The sequence below is a fragment of the Poecilia reticulata genome, chromosome 6 (genome assembly GCF_904066995.2).
Source record: "Poecilia reticulata chromosome 6, P_reticulata-male-v2, whole genome shotgun sequence".
Classification (NCBI taxonomy): Eukaryota; Metazoa; Chordata; class Actinopteri; order Cyprinodontiformes; family Poeciliidae; genus Poecilia; species Poecilia reticulata.
The window spans coordinates 9,304,904-9,329,271 of NC_088835.1; the positions used below are offsets into that span (position 1 = coordinate 9,304,904).

Consider the following 24,368-nt stretch of genomic DNA (forward strand, 5'->3'; position numbering starts at 1 on the left):
AGCATTCTCTGATTTTATGGATAATGTAAAGGTTTGGTTGCATGAAGCAGGAGATCCATATAATGAACATAAATTAATGTTGATCAGGTTGTTGCAGATCTGGATGAAATAATCCTGAAGACAGTGTATCTAATATTTCAAGTGTAAAACCACGTTCAAAAACATCTTCACAGCAGTCTCGGACTTCATCCACCTCTTCTGCTCGCATTAAAGCTGCGGCTGAAAAGGCAGCGCTCATGAGAGATTCGCTGCGTTGAACAAAAACATCTGATTGAAGCTCAGAGGAAAAACTGAGACAAGAAAAAAACTGAGACAAGAAAAGGAAAAATTAGACTTGGAAACAGAGTTGGCAGCAACCAATGCAAAGCTTAATGTTTTAAAAATAAATTCAGTTGCTGGCTCTAAACGATCCGATGGAATGAACTCTTATTTTGAAAGAGCCCAATCAAGGGACACGCCCCTGCTAAATCCTCGCGCTGATGAGTTTGTTCCGAAAGAAAGAGCAACTTCTCATCGACTGTCCTGTCGTCAGACCTAAACAAAGGCAGGAACAACTTCAAATGGATCATCTCAGAATAAAAGTTGATTCTTCAACTCAAGCAACACAGCAAACACAATGTCAATCTCCCTCTATCTCTGAGAACTGTCAGAATGATATTGTGAACATCATGCAGAGACAAAATGACATCACTGCCTTACTTGTAAAACAAAACTTATCGTCTATTCTCCCATCCAGAAACATCCCTGTGTTTGATGGGGACCCCCTGCAGTACAGATCATTTATGAACGCTTTGAAACGGAGTGGAAGCTAAAACTGACAACTCGAGCGACTGTTTGCACTTCTTGGAGCAGTTCACTAGGGGCAGCCTAAAGATCTGGTGCATAGTTGTCAGCACTTACCTCCTGATCAAGGTTATTCCAAGGCCAAAGATCTCCTCGAAGAACATTTTGGAAATGAAAATAAAATTGCTTCTGCATATATGGAGAAGATTATGAGTTGGACACCAATTAAAGAGATGATGTGAAAAGTCTTCAATCATTCTCTCTTTTCCTTCAAGGATGTTCAAATCTAACACAACAAGTTGTTTACATGAGAGAGTTGGACTTACCTTCAAATATGAGAACAATTGTAATGAAACTCCCATATAAACTGAGGGAAAAATGGAGAGTTACTGCTTATGAGCTGCAGGAGCAAAATGGCCACGAGCATTGTTCACTGATCTGGTTGCTTTTATAATAAAGAAGTAAAAGTAGCATCAGATCCAGTGTTTGGCAACATCCAAGACCCACCAACTGGGAGCAACTCTAAAGTTTCAAGTTCCAGCAAGCAAAGAAGAAAGGAAGCAGTTTTGCCACTAATGTCAGCACAATTCCAGAAGCCAGAACTCACTCAGCTGAAAACAAGACCAAGTCTACTGCTCTTTACAGCTGCTTGTTTTGTTCACAAAGAAATCATCTGTTGGAAAACTGTATGCAGTTTAAAGCTAAAATGCATCGGGACAAGTTGACCTTCATTAAACAAAAGGGATTTGTTTCGGTTGTCTGAAAGTTGGTCACACAAGCAAAGACTGCAGGAGTCGTTTGGATTGCAACGTGTGTCACCAAAAGCATCCAGGGGTTCTTCACATAGAGCTAAAGGAGCCAGGAGCCTCTACAGAACAAACCCCACAGACAACAAGGTCTCATGTCAACTTCTCAACTGCAACCACTCAGACATGTGGCATATTGGGGCCGGTCATGACGACGATCTGTTTTCTATTGTTGCAGTAAAAGTTAAAAGTCAAAAGAGCAACAAAGTTGTACAAACTTATGCGTTTCTTGATCCAGGAAGTTCAGGTACGTTCTGTACAGAAACTCTGGCAAAAAGTTTGAACTTAAAGGGCAAAAGGACAAATATTCTGCTGAGAACAATGAGTCAAAATAAGATTGTTAATGTACAAGTTTTGTCTGGTTTGGAAGTCTCTGGTCTGAAAACAAATGACTTCATAGAGCTACCAGATGTTTTGACTCAAAGTACAATGCCAGTTTCTACATTGAATTCCCAGCAGAAAGACATTGATCAGTGGCCTCATCTTAAACCCGTTAAGCTTCATACATCAATGCAGATTGTGGAGCTACTGATAGGAACTGATGCTTCAAACGTTTTAGAGCCCTGGGAGGTGATAAACAGTGTGGATGGTGGACCTTATGCTGTAAAAACTAAAGTTGGCTGGGTCATAAATGGTCCCCTGCGCACCAGAAGCAACAGCAAAAATAAAAATGTCTGCACTGCTGTAACAGCCAACAGGATCTCTGTTGAGCATCTTAAAGAAATGCTGGTCAAACAGTACAATCATGATTTTAATGAAAATCATCAGAGGAGAAAACTGAAATGTCCAGAGAGGATCTGCTTTTCATGAACATTGTTAATAACTCAACAAAACTTGTTGGAGGTCATTATCACATTGACTTACCTTTCAGGAGTGAAAGTCCCAGCTTGCCGAATAACATCTGTGTTGCAGAGCAGCGCCTCCAGAGCCTCAGGAGGAGATTTGAAAAGGATGCTCAGTACAAGGAGGAATACACTGCATGTGTGAACAACATGCTGCAACAAGGACATCTGAGGCCGTACCAGTAGAGGAGTTACAGAAAGTTGATGGACAATTGTGGTACATCCCGCATCATGGAGTGCATCATCCCACAAAAGGCAAGTTGAGAGTTGTATTTGACTGTGGATCAACTTATAAAGGAACATCACTGAACAGTCAGCTTCTACAGGGACCCGACCTCACAAACTCTCTGGTTGGAGTCCTCATCAGATTTAGAAAAGAGCTGTTGCACTAACGCCGACATCGATGCCATGTTTCACCAAGTTTATGTCTCCGAAAAACATGTCAACTTTCTCCGTTTCCTGTGGTGGCGTCATGGCGACACATCAAAACCTGCACAGGAGTTCCGGATGTTGGTTCATTTGTTTGGAGCAGTGTCTTCTCCCAGCTGTGCAAATTATGCTCTGCAAAGAACTGCCGTTGACAACTCACAACAGTTTCCAGCTGAAGTGATTGATATAATCAAAAATAACTTTTATGTGGATGACTGTTTAAAATCTGTTCCCACAGAAGAAGATGCAGTGCACACGGTGAAGAGGCTGACAGACCTCTGCTCTAAAGGAGGATTCAAACTTTCAAAATGGGTCAGCAACAGTCGCACAGTGCTCATGTCAATCTCAGGGGAGAGGAGAGCAAAAGAAATCAAGAATCTGGATTTGGACAAAGACCAACTTCCAGTTGAGAGAGTACTGGGTTTACAGTGGAGCATTGAAACAGACGAGTTCAGGTTCAGAACGTCTGTGCAGGACCGCCCACAGACCAGAAGGGGCATTTTGTCTGTGGTTAGCTCACTGTATGATCCCTTGGGAATCCTGGCTCCCTTCAGTATGCCAGCTAAACTGTTGCTTCAAGAACTTTGTCGACAAAATCTGAAATGGGATGAAGTTATTCCCCATTCTCTGTCTAGAAAGTGGCTTGATTGGCTGGAGGATCTCCAGCTGATATCCAGTTTTAAAGTGGAGCGTTGCATCAAACCAAGCTGCATCAAAAACCAGACAAAGCACAACTCCATCATTTCTCTGACGCAAGTCAAGATGGCTATGGAACAGTGTCGTATCTAAAACTGGAAAAGAATAACATCTCACATGTTGCTTTCATTCTAGGAAAAGCAAGAGTTGCACCTATGAAGCAAACAACAATCCCCAGGTTGGAACTGACAGCTGCTGTTCTTGCTGTCCGAGTGAATAAACTGCTGCAAAAGGAGCTGCAGATACAGTTGGAAAAACCTGTTTTCTGGACTGATAGTACAACGGTACTGAAATACATCTCCAGTGAAACCAGAAGATTTCACACCTTTGTTGCAAACAGAATCTCTGTCATCCGAGAAGCAACAGATGTGAATCAGTGGAGATACATTTCCTCCAAGGAGAATCCTGCAGACGATGCATCCAGAGGCCTGAGAGCTGAGGAGTTCCTCAGATGCAGGAGATGGATAAATGGGCCAGAATTTCTCCACAGATCAGAAGAGGAATGGCCGAAACTGGATGTGGATCACCATGCAATTCCTGCAGATGACCCAGAGGTCAAAAAGGACCTAACAGTAAGTGTTGTTGTGAAGGAATCACAAAATGCTGCGAACCATCTGATTCATTATTTTTCATCTTGGACAAAACTTAAAACCTCTGTTGCCTGGTTTCTGAAGCTGAAAAACATTTTGATGTTGCTGCAACAGAAAAGGAAAGAGTTTGCTGCTGCAGACCTGAATAAAAATAATCCAGAAAATCAAAAGAAGAAACTAGAAAAGCGGATGGACAGATTCAAGACGACTCTGAAGAAAGAAAAATCTGACTCCTGAAGACTTAGCCAAGGCAGAGCTATCTATTATTCAGTTTGCACAACAACAGAAATTTACAACTGAAATGGCTTTAATCCAGTGGCCTTAAAGCAGTCTCCAGAGAAGTTCTCTATACAAACTAGACCCAGTATTAGATGCTGGGGTCCTCAGAGTGGGTGGCAGGTTGAATAAAACAGCCATGCCTGTTGAAGCAAAGCACCCTGCAATTTTAACAAAGGATATGTATGTGTCTACACTGATTTTACGCCATATTCATCAACAGTTGGGACATGCAGGAAGAGCACATATGTTGTCCAGATTAAGACAAAATTACTGGATCATAAATGCTAATTCAGCTGCCAGAAAAATAATCTCTCACTGTGTTGTTTGCAGACGTAACAGAGGAAAGTTTGTTGAACAAAAGATGGCAGATCTGCCAGAAGAAAGAGTTCTGCCTGACACCGCTCCTTTCACAAATGTTGGAGTGGATTACTTTGGTCCTGTAAGTGTTAAAAGAGGAAGAAGTCTCCTGAAAAGGTATGGAGTTCTGTTCACTTGTTTCACCAGCCGTGCAGTACATCTGGAAATTGCATACACCCTCGATACAGATTCCTGTATAAACGCAGTCCGCAGGTTTATCTGTAGAAGAGGCCCAGTTTCCACCATCAGATCCGATAATGCCACAAATTTTGTTGGTGCAAATCGAGAGCTGAAGGAGAGTTTGGCTGAGCTGAACCATGCCAAAATTCAAAATGCTTTTGTGCAGGATGGCATCAAATGGAACTTTAACATCCCAGCAGCCTCTCACCAAGGTGGAGTTTGGGAGCGTTTAATTCGTTCCATAAGAAGCATCTTAATCTCTGTTCTTAAAGAACAAGTTTTAGATGATGAAGGACTTCAAACAATATTTTGTGAAGTTGAAGCCATATTAAATGACAGACCTATTACCAAAGTTTCAGATGACTCAAATGATCTTGAGGCACTCACACCCAACCATTTGTTGCTGCTGAAAACCAAACCAGTTTTGCCACCAGGACTGTTCCACAAAAAGGATCTTTATGTCAGGAAAAGGTGGAAGCAGGTGCAATACATGGCAGAGCTGTTCTGGAAAAGATGGCTTTCTGAGTACTTGCCTCTGATGCAGGAAAGACAGAAATGGACAAGAACTAAAAGATGTCTCATTCCTGGAGATGTTGTCTTAATGGCAGACTCTACAGCTCCAAGAGGATCATGGATGATGGTCAAAGTCTTGAGTGTAAACCAGGATGCCAAAGGCTTGGTGCGTTCTGTGCAATTACAAACAAAGACCAGTGTCCTGGAAAGACCTGTGACCAAACTAATTTTGCTACTGGAAGCATCACCCTGAGGAATCAAGAGCATGTTTGAGAGAATAGCTCCTTTTCCTTGTTAAAATAATTGTGATATTATCCACAATTAGGGGCCGGAGTGTTGGAGCTATTTATTCTTTATTTTCTTTATCCATTTGAATTTTGTTAGCTTATCCTTAAATTTATATTTTTTGTATTATTTACAGAACTTATTTGTAGGTTAATAATTGTTGATTTTATTTATCTTTTGTTTTATTATTATTGTTTTTCTAAGCAAACAGGAAGTGAGGTGGGTTGGTCCACTTTCTATAAGTGTAGGAGCCTGGTAAAGGACCAACAGGCATTTGGGTTTGGGGCCTATGGTTTTTACCAGTGCAAGAGAGGTAGAAGGAAAAGTTATCTCTGTAATTGTTTTCTTTTGCAAAGATGTCAAGAAATAAATAATGAAGAACAACTTACACGTTTGGATATTGAACTTTCTTTTGCCTGCGTTAAAGACAACTGAATCCAGTGCCTCAGTGGCTTAATGGAACTTTGTTGGATGTTTGGTGTAGCAAACAATCGCCACTACAGGACTTCTTAATCACGTCAACTTCCTCAGTCAAGACAAATATTCATTGGGAACAACAATGTCCAGGACTAAGAAGCTCAACCTGCTAGCATTTTTTACATTACCATTACAGTGGATCCCCTCCTACTTGGTTCTGTCCTCATGGGTTTTTCTGCAGTACGTGACTCCCAAATATTTGTGGAATGTCCACGTATTTGCAAAATACGTAATATTTGCACTTACAAATATGATATGCTCTATCATATTACTGATATGATAGGGCATATCAAAAATATTTGAAAGGACTGCAGTTTTCAAATATTTTTGAAAACATGTAGGCACAATGCTACTTGACATGCTTTTAGGCACAGACTACAGATATTAACTTCCATGCTAGTGCAAATACGACTTTTACTGTGCGTGTTGCTGCATAGTAAGGCATATTTGGTGTTTGAACGGATTAAATAGCCAGCTAAGAGTGATTTTATTGTGGTCTCAAGTATTCACTGATTTTTGCTATTCACAGGATGTGTTAGCTGTTATCTGCTGGACGCCAGTGAAAATAAATTAGGAAAAAAAATGGTTGGATGAACCAAACTGTAATCAAAATCTTTAGGACTTGCTACCAACATAAAGTAACTACTCTTATTGAACATTGGGTTACAAAGTATACCTTTTGATTAAAACAAAAAGAAAAAAAAAAAGTAAATATGTATTAACTTCCAGAGTTTCTTTTTCTGTTCTATCTTGCTGAACTGGTTTTTACTGTGCTCTGATTTTCATACCCACATTCTGTTGGGCCGTCCGTGACGCATTCACAGATGACTAAAAGGAAACAGACCAACATGTTATTTTGCTCTTCTTATGCTCCGCTTCTGAGTATTTGTTTTATTCTTCGTAGAATTTATTTGTTTTTGGTCAATTCGGCCACCTCCGTATCTCCCGGAGTCTATATTGCACCCGGGAGTGTTTAGCCTTTAAGCGGATTCAAGTTTTTCCATTGACCAGCGGTTTGCAGAGGTTATAATCTTGTACCCCAAAAGACAGATTTCCCGTTAAGGCCACGAGAGCTGTCTGCCACCGCTTACTGGAATCTGACGCGTTTTTTTGTAAGGGAATACTTGTTGGCAGACGCCCTCGCCCATAAAGCTCCCAGAAAACAGCAGATTGCAAATGTGGACAATGCGATTCCTCTTGTTCAATCAATGGGACACAAGGGCAATAAATTTGTCCTTCCTTTATCTTCATTCAGCTCGCGCACGATAATGACTCCCAAACGTATGCAGAGCGACGCATGCTTTTGTACAAATGAATCATTCACAACCAAGCAGTAAATACATCGAGGGATATATTGGTGGTTGATGTGTGGCTTCGTTCTGGCACCCTTGAAGGATATTCAGGCTTTGACCACTGTCGTCAGGATGGAAGACATTTGCGTGACGTTCTGTTTGGGATTGACTGCCCATCTCAATGTGGCATGCTATAAAAACAAAGACAGCTCAGTGGGGGGTAATTTACACATCAAAATGTGTTTGATATTCAACCTTTAAAAGGTTCCTTGTAGTCTTAAAAAAGATTAGAATTTCATTTTTTTTATCCCACCAGAAACATCAGTAAATATTTTTGACACATGATGTGTCACTCTCACCAGCAGATGGAGACAAAGTACAGAGCACAACATTCTGCACAATCACCAGGCGTCACCCTCAAAGTGACTGTTTTATTTCTGCCTCATCTTAAAGAAACGTGAATTCACAAAACGATTATAAAATCTTTATTATTATTATTATTATTATTATTATTATTATTATTATTTTCGGTCTTTCATTCTGATCTGAAAGATTTGAGCTTTCAGATCAGTATGAAAAGGAAGCAAATACTATAAAAGATTGTTGACTCATCACAGACCTGCTTGAAATGAACTATTTGAATGGATCAGAGCTGGCTTTGACTGCTGTGCACAACCATCAGAGGGAGTAGTTGCACAAGTAATTATGCTGCAATGGGTAGGCGTTATCTTAATGTAGCTGCAACTAATGATTATTTCAGGAATCAATTATTGTATTCATTATTCTGATGATTAATCAGATAAAAAAATTGGTACTTTCTGTACATTTTTCATTTAACCTTTTAAGCTTTTTATACAATACTAGCACAAATAATTAAATACCTTTTTGAAATAAGAAAACAAACATTTTATTGCCTAAAATTTTATAATATTCCTTTTGTGAATTTAAAACTGCACCACTCGAGGAGTTTTGGGTAAAACATACTAGTTTTTATCTAAAAAGCAAAATGTATATACATTTTGCATATACTGTGTTCAATTCTCTGAATATGTTGTTCTTTCAGCAAACGGTTTCTTTAAATCTGCGATTAATGGATTACTAAATTAGACGATTATTTCACTACTCAATTCATCACAATTAATCCAATCAATCATTTCAGCCCTACTGCTTGCCTTTATATATTTATCTTGGCAAACTAAGCAGAGTTTCAGTTGCCATTTTAATCGCTACCATCTTTGCATCCTTGCTGTCAAAGAAAAGTTGGAAGAACTCTTCAAAGAACATAAATGGAATTAATATGTTTGCACACGTGTGTCTTTTTTTTTTTCTCCACCATCACCATATGCAAAAAACTTGCTCAACAACTCGAAAGTCAAATCAAATTGATGGATAACAGACGATAAAGGACAGCTTCCAAAGATCCATTGGGATATTTTTTAGAGATTTACCAGTAATCTTTTAATCACTTGCAGAAATCCCCATATTGATGAAGAGACCTTTCCTTTCCTCTCCCCGGCCTTCCCGTCTGTTTGTCTTGGTCTGATGTGACAGGACTCCAGGGACGTGTCTCTTCCTCTGTTTTCTTACCCACTTTATGAATCATTATGAGCTGAAGTTGAGACAGATCCACCAGCTGTCTTGATGTTGGCCCCGATCCCCACTCGCATGCCATTGCACACATGAATATCATTAATAACTTCATTAGCACTTCCTGACCGCCGCAGCAGCGGACTGAGAGGGAGAGGTCTGATTCTTGATTGCGGACCGCTTTGTAGATGGAGAACAACACGTCTCCGGTGGTTCCAGGCCTCGGCCGTGTGATTGAAACTGTTTCTGGCTCAGACACCTTATCCTCCCAGTCCCACCAGGGGTATCGCTGTACAGTAACAGAACCCCGGTTCCAATATAACGCAGGGATCTGCTTGAATGTATAGAACTAGGCGCTCAAAGATCAAGCAAATGTAAACGCTGAATTGCACAATCTCTGGCAGATCTCGACTGGAATAAATTGCCAAGCCTGTCTCCTCTCATGGTCTTTGGAGCACTTTTCAAAAATCTGGAAAGCACAGTGGGGATATAAAGCAAGCGGAATAATAACCACCATTTGGTGATCTGATTATTCCCGAGTGAGGAAATATCATTCATCCCTGAAACTGCAGGAAGAGTTGGACCTTTCAGAGCAACATGGTTTCTGTTACTACGGTGCATTACAACCAGTCTGTAGGAAACCAGAGAGAGAGAAAAAAGTATCCACATCCGCATTTGATTTTCCACATTTTGTTACGTATAAGTGACAAAATTAATTTTATTTCATTGGGGGGTTTATGTGATAAACCAATAGAAAGTAATGCTAATTGTGAAGTAAACAGGAAAGGACAAATAAACAAACTAACTTCGGTGGACAGCTCTCTTTACTCTAATACCACAAAAAAGAAAAAAAACTGAAGACTTAAAACTAGTAAATAGACCAAATTTACACATGCCTGTGTAAATTCAGCTGAAAGTTATGGTGCGTCCACACCAAACACGTTCGACGCGTGTGTACTTTGAATGTAGACTCTTGACATTTTGCTCTAACCCTGGTGTTTCAGGTGCCAGGAATGCCGGGTATACATTCAGCGTCTATGTGGAACCGCATCGACTGAACTGCGTCAAAATCTGTCGTTGATTTCCGTTTCTGGCCTATTTATCAGATGCGTGATGCATCAAACGCTTCAAATTGCACCGCAACGGGCCCTTGACGCGGAGGCTTTTCTTCAGCCCGGCAGTGAAGCTGGGCAGAGTTAATGGGATCATTGGAGGCAAAAGTAATCCTGGAAAACAAATTGTTAAAAGCTGCAAGCTACTTTAGACCAGGACAGATTTTCACCTTCGAACAGTTTAATGACCCTAAGCATACTGCCAGAACTGAAAGTAGAGAGCGGAACGACCTTCATCATTCTTCACACACGGGCAATTTGAGCTCTACAGTCTGAGCAGACTCTAATGCATGATTAAATGAGAAAGGGTAAGATGTTATAAAGATGCTGTAAAATAATCTCCATATGTTGTTTGACTTTAGGTCAGTGAAACAGGCTTGTTTCTAACAATTATATTTCTTTTATCTGTAAGTAGCTAACACAAGCTAGGAGTAACTACGTTCATCATTCACCCGTTGTCCAAAGATTTCCAGATCCAGTCTGTCGTATTGAATTATTTGTCTTTGTAGTCACAGTAATGAAAAACATAGGACACCCCACTTAATGTTCAATTCTTTCCAAGGAGCTCTTCACCTATCATGTCTAATCTTGTTACCTCTGGAAAAAAGTGATATAATTACAGATAAATACAAAGCATTACCGAAACATATCAAAATCTCATTCCGAGGAAAAGGTTAGAACATTCTGCTCCCTAACAGCTAGTCCCACTTCTCAATTTCAGCTTCAAGATGTTTGAGGGGTTTCTTGCATGTCCAGTTTGCTTCAAGTTACCCCACAACATCTGTGATTTAATCAGTGAGATTAAGCTCTGGACTTGACTTGGCCCTGGACTTTCCATCTCCTAATTCTCATGCAGCCCTTCTTGGATTTGCCGAGATGTTTTTGGGTCATTGTAGCATGTTGCAGCATCCAGTTCTGCCTCAGTTTTATTTATTACTGCAACTATCGATACAAAGAAGAATTAATGGTGGATTTTATGTTGTTGAGCTGGACATTTAGTGGTGCAGAAATGGGGCATAAGGTTAATTTCCTGGAAATTTGTTCTTAGAATGTTCTCCATGTTTTTCTTGGAGAACAAAAGTTTTCTCTTTGGACCATGTGACGATTGAACTTGTGAAGCTTCTTTCCGATTTTTAGTAGTAGTAAGAATCTGCTGTAGATACTGTGATGATATTTATGGGTTTTGCTGACTTCTTTTAGCACCTTGTTGTTTGCTTGTAGGGTGAACTTGATTGGAGGGCCAGACTTTAGTATGTTGCTGTTGCCAAATGCTTCCAGTGGGAGACTGGTGGATTTCAGATTAATCTGAGAACCCTTTAAATCCCTAAACAAAACAACCATGAGCTGCTACAATCTGCTTGCTAAAAAGCCTCAGACACATTTTATGATTTGATCTTGGTGATCAGGGACGTCAACTATCAGGAGCAAACCAAATCTAAATCTCTGAGGTTTAAACAGGGCAAACGTTCAGCAACCAACTGTTAAGTAATCATGTTCTCCACCTGATGTGATTTACTGGTCTCTAACTCTTCAGTAGTTGCTCTGTGAAGAGGGCCTATGAGTTTACTTTGACTTACCTCACACTGACGTAAGACTTGTTTGAACTATTCCTGGGTTGTGGTCTGATCAGTGGGTCCGAACTGTAACTTCCTCCATTATTGTAAACTGGCCTCTAAGATGAGAGGCAGATAGGAGTCTAAAATCATTCACCAACTTCAAGATTGATTACTAGCTGCTCGTAAACGGCAACTGAAAATGGGATAAAACGTTTTCCCTACATAATAGTATCTCCTGAAAGCCTGACGCTCTGGGTGGTGAGCCATATCATCCATATCCAAAGCCACCACTGGCTGTCCTCATGTCCTCATGAGACAATCCAACACGGGTTAAGTATTTAATCTAAGATTTTGCTAGACAACAACTTAAATTTTATCTCAGTAGAGTGAAATGCAAGTTGAATTATGATTCTTGCCATATTGTTATGAATATACTATTATTAGATTACTCCTACAGTATTCATTTCAGCACTTACTATAAAGTATGACTCAAGTTTACTCCATCTGCGTCTTTGTCATCAGGCCTCCTGCAGCCAATAGCAGAAAAATACTTCCACTAATGAGATTATGTGTTTTTTTTCTTCTGAATGCTTCAAAGATTTTGAGAGAGATAAAAATCAAGATTCAGTGACCCAGTAAATTATACTGATGGAGTCTGCACTAAATTTCCTTTGCATATGCAATCAGCCTTTGGTGTGTCTATACCAATTTGCACCTTTTAAACAGAGCAGACCCCAGAGCAATAAACTGCTTGACTCTCACATGTTTAACATCCCCTGCACTTGCAGCTGTCTAATCACACGGGTCAGATATAAGTTCAGTGAGTAATAATCACACAATTGCCAGTTTATCCTCTTCCATTTCCTTTGCTTTTTTTTATAGATAGCACAAGGTATTAATCTGCTTGTTGGTTACGATGAAACCCTGCAGCTAAAATCAAAGTAAATACAGACCTTATTTAAAAATGTCAAATTGAGAGCAGGAAAAAAAGACAGATTACAGAGAAACTTCATCACGTTTTCCTGATTTATTGCGCCTGTTTCTCTTTAAATCTTTTAAGCAACACTTTCTTTTAAGAAAAAAGTGACTTTTAAGCTACGTCGGCTGTTTCAAATCTGTTTCCAGCTCACGCTGCCGTCTGTTAACTTTTTCTGGTGATGCATGGGCCTTATCGACTGAACGATACCGTGGTGATACCCTTGCAAAGCCACACCGGGAGGCCAACTGTACGGAGGGAGTGATACAAAGAGGGGAAAAATGTCACTAAACGGTAACTCAAGTGTCTCTGTGTGCACATTTTACCTGCAACACAAATATGCTTAACCCTCCTGTTGTCCTCGGGTCAAAATGACCGAGATTTGTATGTGTTTTCCCTATACACAGAAAATGAGGACAACAGGATTAAGGTAAAATCCACAATTAAACACCGATAATAATCTGTCTTCCCCATTTTCTTTTCCACATGTGTGCATTTTTTCAGTCCTGCAACTCTAAAAGATCCATGAACTTACTAACCTCTGAGCATTCCAGCACAAAGAAAGGGATTGTTTTTTCCTCTTACAAGGACAATGCATGTTTGTCATCTCAGGGAGGAGTCTGTGTTTGAGATTTCTTGAGGTCAAAAACTCTTAAGGGAGTAGGTTAAGTATTTCGATATGTAATAAATCCACCAGCTCGTCCATTAGCTGAATTGATGCTCTTGAAGTTTTCACAGCTTTAATGGTGAAAAAATGGCACTTCACGAAGAAAAGCCATTCTTGCCTCTCCCTTAATCGTTGTGAATCTTTGCAAATGTGGATTTTCAATAAGACAATACGCAAATGTGCTAGTAGACGGGGAAGCAGTATTCGTCATGACTGCCACCGACAACTCATGATGGATAACACATGCTATGTTCAGTCACAAAAAAAAAAACTGCTACTCAGTTGTGTGCGCTAGCCAGCAGGCAGTCTGCAAAATCAACAATCCTCTCTGTCAGCCAGACGGATGAAACCCTGAAATGGAGACCATCCAAGCGTGCTGACGAGAATCAGACGCAGTTAGAACTCTACAAAACTCTAAAAGATACTCAGGATGCTCGTAAGCTCCTTGGAGATGTAGATTCCCCTGCAAAAGCATCCTTACCGTTTTCTATGTCACAGCAACTTAAAGCCACAATCTTCAACTTATTTTTGGAGGAGTAAGGGGGGTGTATTCTATGTGTTAGACCAATATAAAGATACTGTCAAAATGAAGAAAAATAAAACCTTTGCTGTTTTCTGCAACCCAAAAGCCTGCTGCTGGGGCAAACGTTCACTTTCCAGCAAAACAACCCTAAAGAAATGCTTTTCAATGCTCTCGTGAACATGTTTGAGCATCATGTTTTCTTTTAATACTACATGGATTTGACTGAAGTAATAAAAGAATGCTCATGTTGGATCCTGAATCCCTGACTCACTGTTTCTGATTTGTCCTGGCTGGGGTGAACGAGTCCACGGAGCCCCACCACCGAAAATAGAGAGCTCATCTGAGTGTGTTATCAAGGTCGTCCCCACGTCTTGTTAAGGCACGTCTGCCCGCCTGTCAAGGCCTATCACTGCGCTCCGGGGAAAAACAAACAAGACCCACATACAACCACGTTCGAAAACACCTGGCAGCATGGGTGCTCGCATTTTCAGCTGTGTCCTCAGAGCGAAGGTCACAGGTAAACCGAGTGGAGTTGAAGGCTTTATTCGCTTCCCAGCAATTCTGGCTGTTCCCCAGGGCTGGACTGACTTTCTGACACAGGCCAGATTTAGTGTCATCAAAAACACTAGATAAAGTACCACACCCGAAGCACCTTGGGAGATCACATGATGACTTTACCTTAGATGGCCCTTCCCAGGATGAGAATGACTCACTTTACTGGCACTGCTGGGATTTTCCTGAGTCCTATCACAATAAAACATAAACACCTCCTGCACATTAAACCCCATTTATGTCAATGATTCTTGCTGAGTTTTTTAGATTTCTTTTAGAAACTGATTCAAAATACAGCTGCTTGTGTATATTGTGAATGGATTTGTCTGTGTTTAGCCCTGAAAACCCGAACAGAATTGGAGTTTTCAACCTATAATTCATGTTCAAATTCAGCCTAAACAAAAGGCCTTAAAAGTCTTCTCATCTTTTCTTTCTGGTTTCCTGTTAATTATTGAGCTAATATTTAGCTGTATAAAGAGGAGTTTTTGAGAGCTGTTTCACATCTGTGTGTCTGGCTCCTATGAGCAGGCTTTCCAGGATGACTGAACTACATTCCACAATTCCTCTACAGTTCTTGGTTTTGCCTCAACAAAACCATGCTTGAAGTCAACCTACACGTTTCCCATTGAGCTAAGGTCCAGGGATTTGTCACAGAACCACCATGAGATTGATCTTAATGGTCTGAAACGATGATGCTCCTCGTCCAGTGAGTACCTCGTCTCAGTACTCTCTGGTTAGTGCGCACCCTCTCGTCATCCTAAAGTTGGTTTATATTTAAAGCAATTTAGATCATTTTACCTGAGGACCTTCAAAGTACTCCGTTCTTCCGAACGCTGTTTAGAGCGTCTTAATGAGACTTTCTGAAAGGAATGAACTTCAACCTTCAGGTAGAACATTTGCTGCCTTCATCCTTACATAAAGGCCACTTGTTTGAAGGCCTCACTGACTTTCTGCTACTTTCAATTAATTATTCAATCACGCACAATCAGCAGCATGAACATCATGAATATTTGACTACTTCTATTACTTTACTACATCTGCTAGGAAGGTATTTGCCACGGACAAATATAATTTCTGTCAAAACAGTGAGTGATTTGGATAGTGATGTTGGATTGGATTGTAACACAACTTTACCAAGATATTTTTTGTTTTGCCGTGTATTTCTGATTAACAGTCCAGGGTCTTAAACTACAGTCGTATCTTCTGTAACAAACTCCAAACTAAGCACTAGCGCTAATGAATGGATTTTGTGTCCGAATATAATTCATGTTATTGTTGAAAAGTATCACTTTACCAAGAGGGCTTTAGGATTTATATTTTCCTCAGTTAGTTTCTTCAGTGGAAACCCAAGTGACGAATAAGATATTGCGACTGAGTAAACAGTATGATGAACGGATCAGTGAACGTTCAAAGAGATAAGATTAGCATGTAGATCGCCAACAAACCCTTTTCACGTACCAAAAGGCCTGCTGCTCCTTTTCACTTCTCCAGTCTCTTGGCATTAGCTGGTTGTATGCGACATAAACGGTATTAGTGTGGGCGCTTTTTGACATCAGCTCAACCAATGTTAATGCACTATTCAGTAAGGTATAATGTTCCTCTCCAAACACTGGTGCTCATTTAATAAACACTCAGCTTTACTTAAGTATGCAAGCCCCCAGAACAAGATATGCCTGATGAAAGATAAATTATTCAACTGGAAATGTTTTTGGAGTTCTAAGAAAATAGCTTCCTTGAGGGTTTGCAAGCCAATGTTCCCACAGAGCATTACGATTTTAACTTGTACCAGCTTAGGAAGAGAGGGCTGATCATTTACTTTCTGATAAAGTGAGGAAATGGCAGCAATTTCCTATTCAATCCTTTAATCAAATAAAGATTTCCAAATAAGGAAAAAATAAATAAAATAAGTTAAAAAAAAAAAAGGCTGGCAATTTATGCGGCCCTTGCTGCACGATTTAAAAATTCAACAGTTTATTTGGCCAGCGAAAGGAGTTAATCACCAACTTTCTCAGCGGAAGAGAATTGGATTTCATCAAGCGGTTGAAGGGAGTTTTCAAAAACATCTTTTAGTCTGAGTAATTAACGAATTTCCTCTGTTGTAATTTGAGAGAAACTGTAAATAAACCAGGATTAGAACAAAGGGTTATGCTTCCTCACACAAGGTCCAAGATGGCTGCAACACAGTCACTGATACTCCGAGCTCAGTGCAAGGCAAATTAATATTCTTTCCACATCTTTGTTTTGCTACGTTCCAGGTTAAATAGTGTGTTCTGGTCTAGTCTTCTTTTTAAAGAAATAAAGTGATTTCACCCAACAACCCAAAGCCAGTCTTACATACAGATCAGCAATATGTCAATATTGCCCGAGGGTCCATATTGGTTCTGCCTTTGTGTTTATCACCGTTATCTTACTGAAAGACAGAAAAGAGAATAGAAATCATTTTTATTATCCTCCAGTGGGGAAATTCAGATGTAGCAACAGCAAAGTGACAGGCAAGTTGGAGTCTAGTACACACAAAGGCAAAAACATAAAATGTAAGAATGACAGACTATGCAGTAGGGGCAAATTTATACAGTATAATAAAAAAATACTGCACAGTTATGAAAATTTGCATATTCATATTAAGATATAAGATGATTTTTGTTTAAATGCAACAGGCATGCATATTTGTGCATAAAAATAGACAATTTACAATCAATAGAAAAAGTCTGTAAATAGCAGCAGGGATGTAAACTCATGGAGTGTTTGGGAGCAGTGATGGTTATAAAGTAGCAGCTGCTAAAAGGAAGGAAGGATGTATTATGATGCTTCTTTGTACATCTAGGATGCAGGCTGTCAGCTTCGTGAATGGGGTGGAAGTCATTGTCCAATGGTGAACTTATTTTAGAGTCCTTATGTTTCCACCACACTGCACTGGGTCAAGGGGACATCAATAGGGTCAAGCTGGGCTTTCTGGTGAGCTTATCTAACCGCTTCCCCTGAGGTGCAGATAAGCTGCTGCTCCAATGAGCTACGTCTTAGAAAAAGGTCAAAAGAGAAAAGCTCAAGAGTACAACCTGCACTCTCTTTAGCACAGCAGGTCCTCGAGGTCCAAAGTCAGTCCTCGAGGACTGGCTTCCTGGAAGTTTCAATTCTTTCCCTGGTTTAGCGCACCTGGATCAAATGATGGGTCACTAGGACATCTACGAAGAACATTGATAAACTGAGGAGGTTGTTACTGGCACCAGTGAGAGAACTAAAACATGCAGGATGCCGGCCCTCCAGGACCGACTTTGGGCTCCCCTGCTTTAGCAGATAGAGACTATTCGTGCCCTTCCTGTAAAGAACATCAGTGTTGTGTCTTCAGTCCAGTTTTACTCTTCAGTCGAACACCAACGTACTTAAAATGTTGAAATTGTTGAGGTCTCAAAAATTCAAGTGTGTAGGAGCAGGAACACATCTAAAAGTGTCACATTTCCCCTGTGTCCCCTGCCTGGCTTGTGCCTGGCAAACTGGAAACATAAGGCTTTCGCTCAACAATGGTTTTTACCTTGACATTCTTATGCAAAGATTTATGAAGTACTGTGACTAATACTTGCATTGTTGACCATTTCTCCCACCCAAGCTCTGTGAATCTTGCTCCAGAGTTACCATCAGCACCATGGCTGCTTCTCTGATTAATGCTCACTGACCATGTCTTCGTACAGTTTAGCCTGAAATAGTTTATGCTGCTGCCAGATTAAAGTTGAATCATTTCTTATTATACCAATATGTTGCTTCTGACTGAAAGTGTTTTGGAGTGGCCTAGCTAAAGATGAGGGTGATGCCAAAAAGGCCTTCCAACTCCAAAGACTTGGAGCTCATCACTAAAGATGCAGCATCTAAATACTTGTGGAAATGTGCTAATAGCTGATCAACTACGAGAAAGGTATGACTTCTGAAATCAAGATTTCTGAGAAGCATACAAACATTTTTTGTCATGATACAGCAACAAATTTCTCAGGTTTTTAATGATTGAAATTGATTGAAAAACATCACTTTTCTTTAAGTTTGCATGTTATATTTCTGTCACAGACGTTTGCTGATGGAAAATAACAAATAAAAAAAAAATCCCAGATCTGTAGTCAATAAGAAGGAAAATACATTTTCCACCTCTCTCGGGTTTATCGTAGGTCTTCTGCACATTAAAGGACCCATAAAACATTAAGAGCAAAAACAATCAAATAAGCAAATGACTAAAAGCACAATTTTTTTGGAATCTGCCACAGATTAAATATCACTCTTCCACATGCCGAGCGATAACAAAGCAAACAACATGCGCAACACGAAAAGCTGGTAAACTTCTGACACGTTACCTCAGTGTTTATGGCGACGCCATGGGAAAGGTATCGGCAGGGCGGCATATTGCCGTGAACTGAACTAATTGAAGATTATGGCGGGGGAGCATGCCATGCCACAGCCAGCAGATAATCCCTCATCAGCTGCTGTCTGGACTCCGAATGAGGAGTGCATTTCAAGGAAGGGCTCCCCCTGCGGAACTGCAGAAACCGAGAGGCAGCCTTCCTAATTACTTGCGCCACTAGCGACACTCGGAGACTGGGACAGTAGACCGGACGAGGGTGGTGGGAGCCTCACTGTGTGGGTGGGGAGGTGAGATAGAGAGAGGGGATACCGAGCACCCAGTCCCCACGGTCTAACTGTGGAAAAAAAAAAAAACTAAACGTGAACAATGGCATTTTGTTTAGGCTGAGGGCTTTGTAGCTTTGCCTCAGTTGCCATTGTCTCTCGGACTTTTTCTAAAACTCTTTCGTAGGTTACAAATCCAGACACACTGAGTCATTCATGAGTCTGTCATTGACAGAGCGAAGACGGGGAATCCTGCAGGGAACTTAATGAACGTGTTTTCCTAAGGAACTCCGAAAGTGAACAGACCAGTAGAAAGCTAGTCATGGCCATAAGTGTGAGACGTAATGCCAGTTATTTTTTTGTTTTTTGTTTTTGGTTTACAATCTTGTTGGATTTCATTTTACACCACGATTTGTTGTGATGCAGGCGGTCTAGTTCTAGTTCCAAACATTACTTTGAAGTTGTTTATCCGCCATTGCTCACTTTGGTGTTTAATTTACGCTCCGTGCAAAGCTAAGCGTTGTTTTCTGATCCCACGTCAAATGGAACATCTTTACTTCGAAGAACGGCGAAATGACAGGAAGGCGTAGAACGGTCTCTTTGTGTAAATCAGACTGACTTACAGACAGGCAGTGAGTGTAGGAGACCTTCAGAAAACACACTGTTTACACATAAGTAAGGTCGTAGAGGGCAAAGTGCCTCGAGACAGTCAGAGGTCAAAGAGCATTCGAGCAAAAGCATCTCAGCAGAATCCCAGGCGACCTTCACGCTCCGGCTTCTGGTGGGGTTTTGGCAAACCGGATTGATTTCAGGGTGAAGCAGCGAGATGAGGGAGCCGTAATCTTTTGCCTAAAATTTAAATTATTCCCAACCCGGAAAGTATGAATCTTGATAAAGAAGCCGAATCACTCTATTGTAAAAAATTAAAATAATAATAACATCTCTGTAACTATGGGGGAGATGATTTCATTTTACTAGTTAATAAAACATAACTTTTCATAGTTACAATTCTGGGATTGTTTGGAAGGTCAAAAAAAGCAATGCATAAAGTTTTGTACTGTTTAAGAATTCATTATTCAGCTGACATTTACACTAATTGAAATGCGCAAAAGTTTCTAAAGTTTTGAAAAGTTTGAAAAATGAGAAGAAGAACCTTGAAGTGGGTCAGGATTTGGTGGTGATGGAGAAAAAGGTCTGATGTTATGTTGTCGTAAGATAATAAGGAGATAATAAGGAGATAATAAGGAAGGAAGGAAGGAAGGAAGGAAGGAAGGAAGGAAGGAAGGAAGGAAGGAAGGAAGGAAGGAAGGAAGGAAGGAAGGAAGGAATGGGAAGAGCAAAGGACACAAGGAAGACATGAGAAAGGAAGGAAAATGGAAGAACACATTAAAGGATGGACGGAAAAAATAACAATGTTAGAAGGAAGGAGATCAGATTAGAAATAATTAAAAAACATGTGGAAGGAAGAAAGGAAGGATTACTAAGCATAAGGAAGGGAAGGGAAGGAATGGATGAAGTACAATTAAATAACAAGGAAGGACACAAAGAAAAATGAAAGTAAGATAGATATATAGCAAGGAAAGACCTAAGGGTACTGGGGAAGGAAAGAAGAAGGGAGGAAGCAAGGACAGAAGGAAGAACCAAACAGAAGACACGACATTTATTAAACATTGGAATAAGGACAATATATTGAACATTTATTTTTCCATTCTCGTTTTCATTTTCAGTACTCATCCATACATGGAAATGCTGAAGATTTCCTCCTCCCTCCTGCACTCACACACACGCTTCCAGAGCGTGTAGGAACCCGGCAGAAATCACAGGGAATGATGCCCATTGATGGCACAAGATGTGACAGTCCTGCTCTGATGATTCATCGCTGTCCTGAAAGCCAGCAGAAGTCTGGTCCAAACAGTTTCACACAGAAACTGACAGCAGTCCTTTGATTTGACAGGCAGAATAATAGTCGTGTCTTTGTTTGCGTTCTCTTGTGACGTGTGGAGCCGCCCGATGGATGGCTGTTGAGAGAGAAAACTTTCATTTTTCCGTCTTTTGAAGCCTGATTTGGTGGTCTGCGTAGATTCGCAAGCCAGAAACCGATATGCATGATGACGTGTGATGAAGATCCAGGATGCCCTCGGGAACACATTCAACATTTTCTGGACTAAATCATCGTCTAAAATATAGATTTATTGTCTGATACCTCTGTGAATGATTTGTTAAATACATTACGTACAGAGTTAACAAACTAATTTGCAGCATTGAGGTATTGCAAGGTGTAGAAATGCTTTCAAAATGGCAGAGTTCAGATCAGCTAGAGCTGGGTGAGAGAAGACTACAAGACTTTTCCCTCGGAAGACAAAGTGAACTGTGAAATGAATTTCAAGTAATGAAAAAGTGGTTTGGAAATGTTGTGCAAACGCCATCAGTTCTTCTGAAAATAACAGCGTTGAGAGGCCAGCTAACATAAAATTATCAAGCCAAGATCAGCTTGTTACACTACTAGAACTATCCAACTGTTCAAACTTATTTTGTTTTTTGCGATAAGCACATTTACTTGAAAATCACTTCTAAATCCAGAGTGTTGCTTCATCGGGTTACCTGAATTTCAAACCAGCGAACATTTTCAATCACGATGTTCCTACGACTTGAGTTACCAGTTTTCTTCTGTTGTGTCGATGGCCCGGCCGTCGACAACTTGTTGCTTTGCACTTTCTGCTCAGCTAAAAGTTGGCCGCTAAACATTTCTCTTGCTTACCAACAAGTAGTGTTTAAATAATTGACTTGACCAAGTCAATTGTCTTGACTAGCTTTGACAATAAAGCTAGTTAAACAGCTAAAGTTTTATTAATCTAGTCAACAATTTAACAGATCACATAATTAAAAGTGTAATAATCAGTACCTCTCATTTTTAGAACTGTACATCTCTTTTTTTATATATATATATCTTTATTTTCTTCTGTTTTACTTGCTCTAACATTAATTACCCTATTGGACTCGAACAAACCCGAACCTGTTCCATGTATCTTATTTTCACAGCATTAGGAGAGAAAAAAAACTGACTGCAGTAAAAGTAATTTCAAATCTTAGAGATTTGATCATCTAACGTCTAGCCAATATTTTTACTTATATCTATGTATAAAAACCCTAAATAATCCCAAATTTATGTGATGTCAAAATTATAAATGATATATTAAATATGTTTAACTATTTTTGAGACATTGTGGACAATTGGACAATCTTTTTCAATTCAAACATTTTTTGTACACCTTTTAAATTCAGTGTAAACAAAATTAAATAGAAAGTAAGATAGAAATATAGCATATCATACAGTGGAAACCTTGGGGCTGAACATGTGCGAATAAAGTTGTCGTCTTCTATCCAACGCCACCTGGAGTAACACGTAGGGTCATGTGACCTACGAGGTGAACCGTGTTACTGTGTTTTCTCCTCCGGAAACTAAAGAAAAACTTCTGCAGTCCAAGTTATGGAGCGAGACTATTACGACTCGGTGCCAAAGTGTGTATTTTTAAAATTAAACCAACCAGGCATTCCTCCCAGCAACAATTAGAAATCCTTGACATTTAATGTCATTTTCCTTTGGCACAAGCTCGTTTTGCGTTTTACTTTTTGCACCGAACAGACAGCTCAGTGTGAACCCGGTGACCCCCACCAGTAATCCTTCCACTCTTTAACTGCAGATATTGTCACATGAGCCTGCAGAGCCTGAAAGACTGCGGACACACACACACACACACGCACACAATCTGGAGAGGACGCGTCACAAACGACGCTCACACTCATGCACAGATAATCTCATTACCCTTGTCTCCATGCAGCACGGGTTCAACAGGGTCGGGCCGTCCCGACGCAACGGGAATCAAATTGATCAGAAAAGTAATCTCAATGAAAACGTGCTCTCTTTATCTCTTTATTGTTATTTGTTGTTGTTGTTGATGTTTTGAAGACTATTGGTCTGTCTCCAGAGGGGGGGGAACTAGTGGTTGAGAAAAGTCGTATCCTGCAAGGTAAGAAGTGCAGCGCCGCCCATGTCTGGTCCCTCAAATTCAGGTGTTTGAGAGAAGTTCAGCCAACAGGTGGCACTTAAGATACAGCAAGAGGGAGGCGAACAGAATGAAAGCTCAAATTCAAACATCTCTAAGGCCACTCAGTCTGTCTGAAGCACCGCAGGCTGAACTGCTTTCCCACTTAAGTGGATAACGCTGCACAGAGGCCTTTTGGCACCGCTGACAAATGAGTCAGAGAGGTTTTTTTTTTTTTACTTGTTCCATTGGAAATGAAAATCTGCTGAAAAGATTAATTTCGTGTTTGAAAGAACTGTGGTAAAAGATGTACCTGCTGCCCTTGTCGAAGCGTTTCTCGTATCATTGGAGCATGTCTGAGACTGGTTTCAGTCTTGCTCTAAATAGCTGCATTTCCATTTGCCATAGGATTGCGCAAATGGAAATTCTGAAAGCAAATTTGCTTAATGGAAACACGCCAATTGAAAAAGGGAAAAAATTATAAAAAGTTTTTGCTCTAGGATGAGGTGGTTTTTCAGCCGTATGTTGAAATAAATGTATTTTGCAAAAAAAAATGCAATGGAAACACTTTTTTTGCTTCACACGAGTCACGGGATCAACAGTTGGATGTTACTACTGGTGAAAACAACAAAGAAGACAACAGGAAGCAGTAGGAGGATGATGTTTTTTGTTTTAACAGTGTGCAGCTGGCTCCACCAGAGCTCTCACAGCACTACACAGTTCAGAAAAAGTTATGCGTCACTCAAGCGTGTTGAATCCATAACTCTTCTGTAAAATGGCCAACAACAATTTCATCTACTCCCAAATATAAGGGACTTGTTGCTCCAACGCATGAATAAGACGCCAACGTCTCCTCTGACTTCTGATGGGCGATGGGCGCCAGCGCCGCAGCTGAATCATGAATATATCTCATGTAAATGTTCACTTCCGTCGCCGCCGTGTTTGTTAATGACGTATCTCGTGAACAAGCTTATTCACGTGTGATTTTAATTTAGTTTCTTATTTAATTGAAGTGCTGCAATTAGAGAAATGCTGTATTTCTTTTTGTTTTAGTGGGTTTTTTATATTTACAGAATATCAACGAAGATTTAGTCTCTTTTGACAGAGTCAGCCCAAGAGGGTCCTCGGTGGAATATGATTTGGGGCCTCATTTCTATTTCATCTGATTTGATAAATAAATAAATAGAAAATAAACTGTAGAGAGTAGGAGCACTTTTG

The 24,368-nt window shown here is 40.2% G+C and overlaps 1 long non-coding RNA gene across 1 annotated transcript in view; it reads left to right on the forward strand.

The window, feature by feature from the left end:
• LOC145551940 (uncharacterized) overlaps positions 1-23,651 on the forward strand; it is a 41,451-nt gene extending 17,800 nt beyond the window's left edge. Inside the window, exon 3 of the long non-coding RNA XR_014087825.1 lies at positions 20,835-23,651. This is a non-coding gene — a long non-coding RNA (uncharacterized LOC145551940). The remainder of the gene's footprint in view (positions 1-20,834) is intronic.
• The last annotated feature ends 717 nt before the right edge of the window (positions 23,652-24,368 follow it).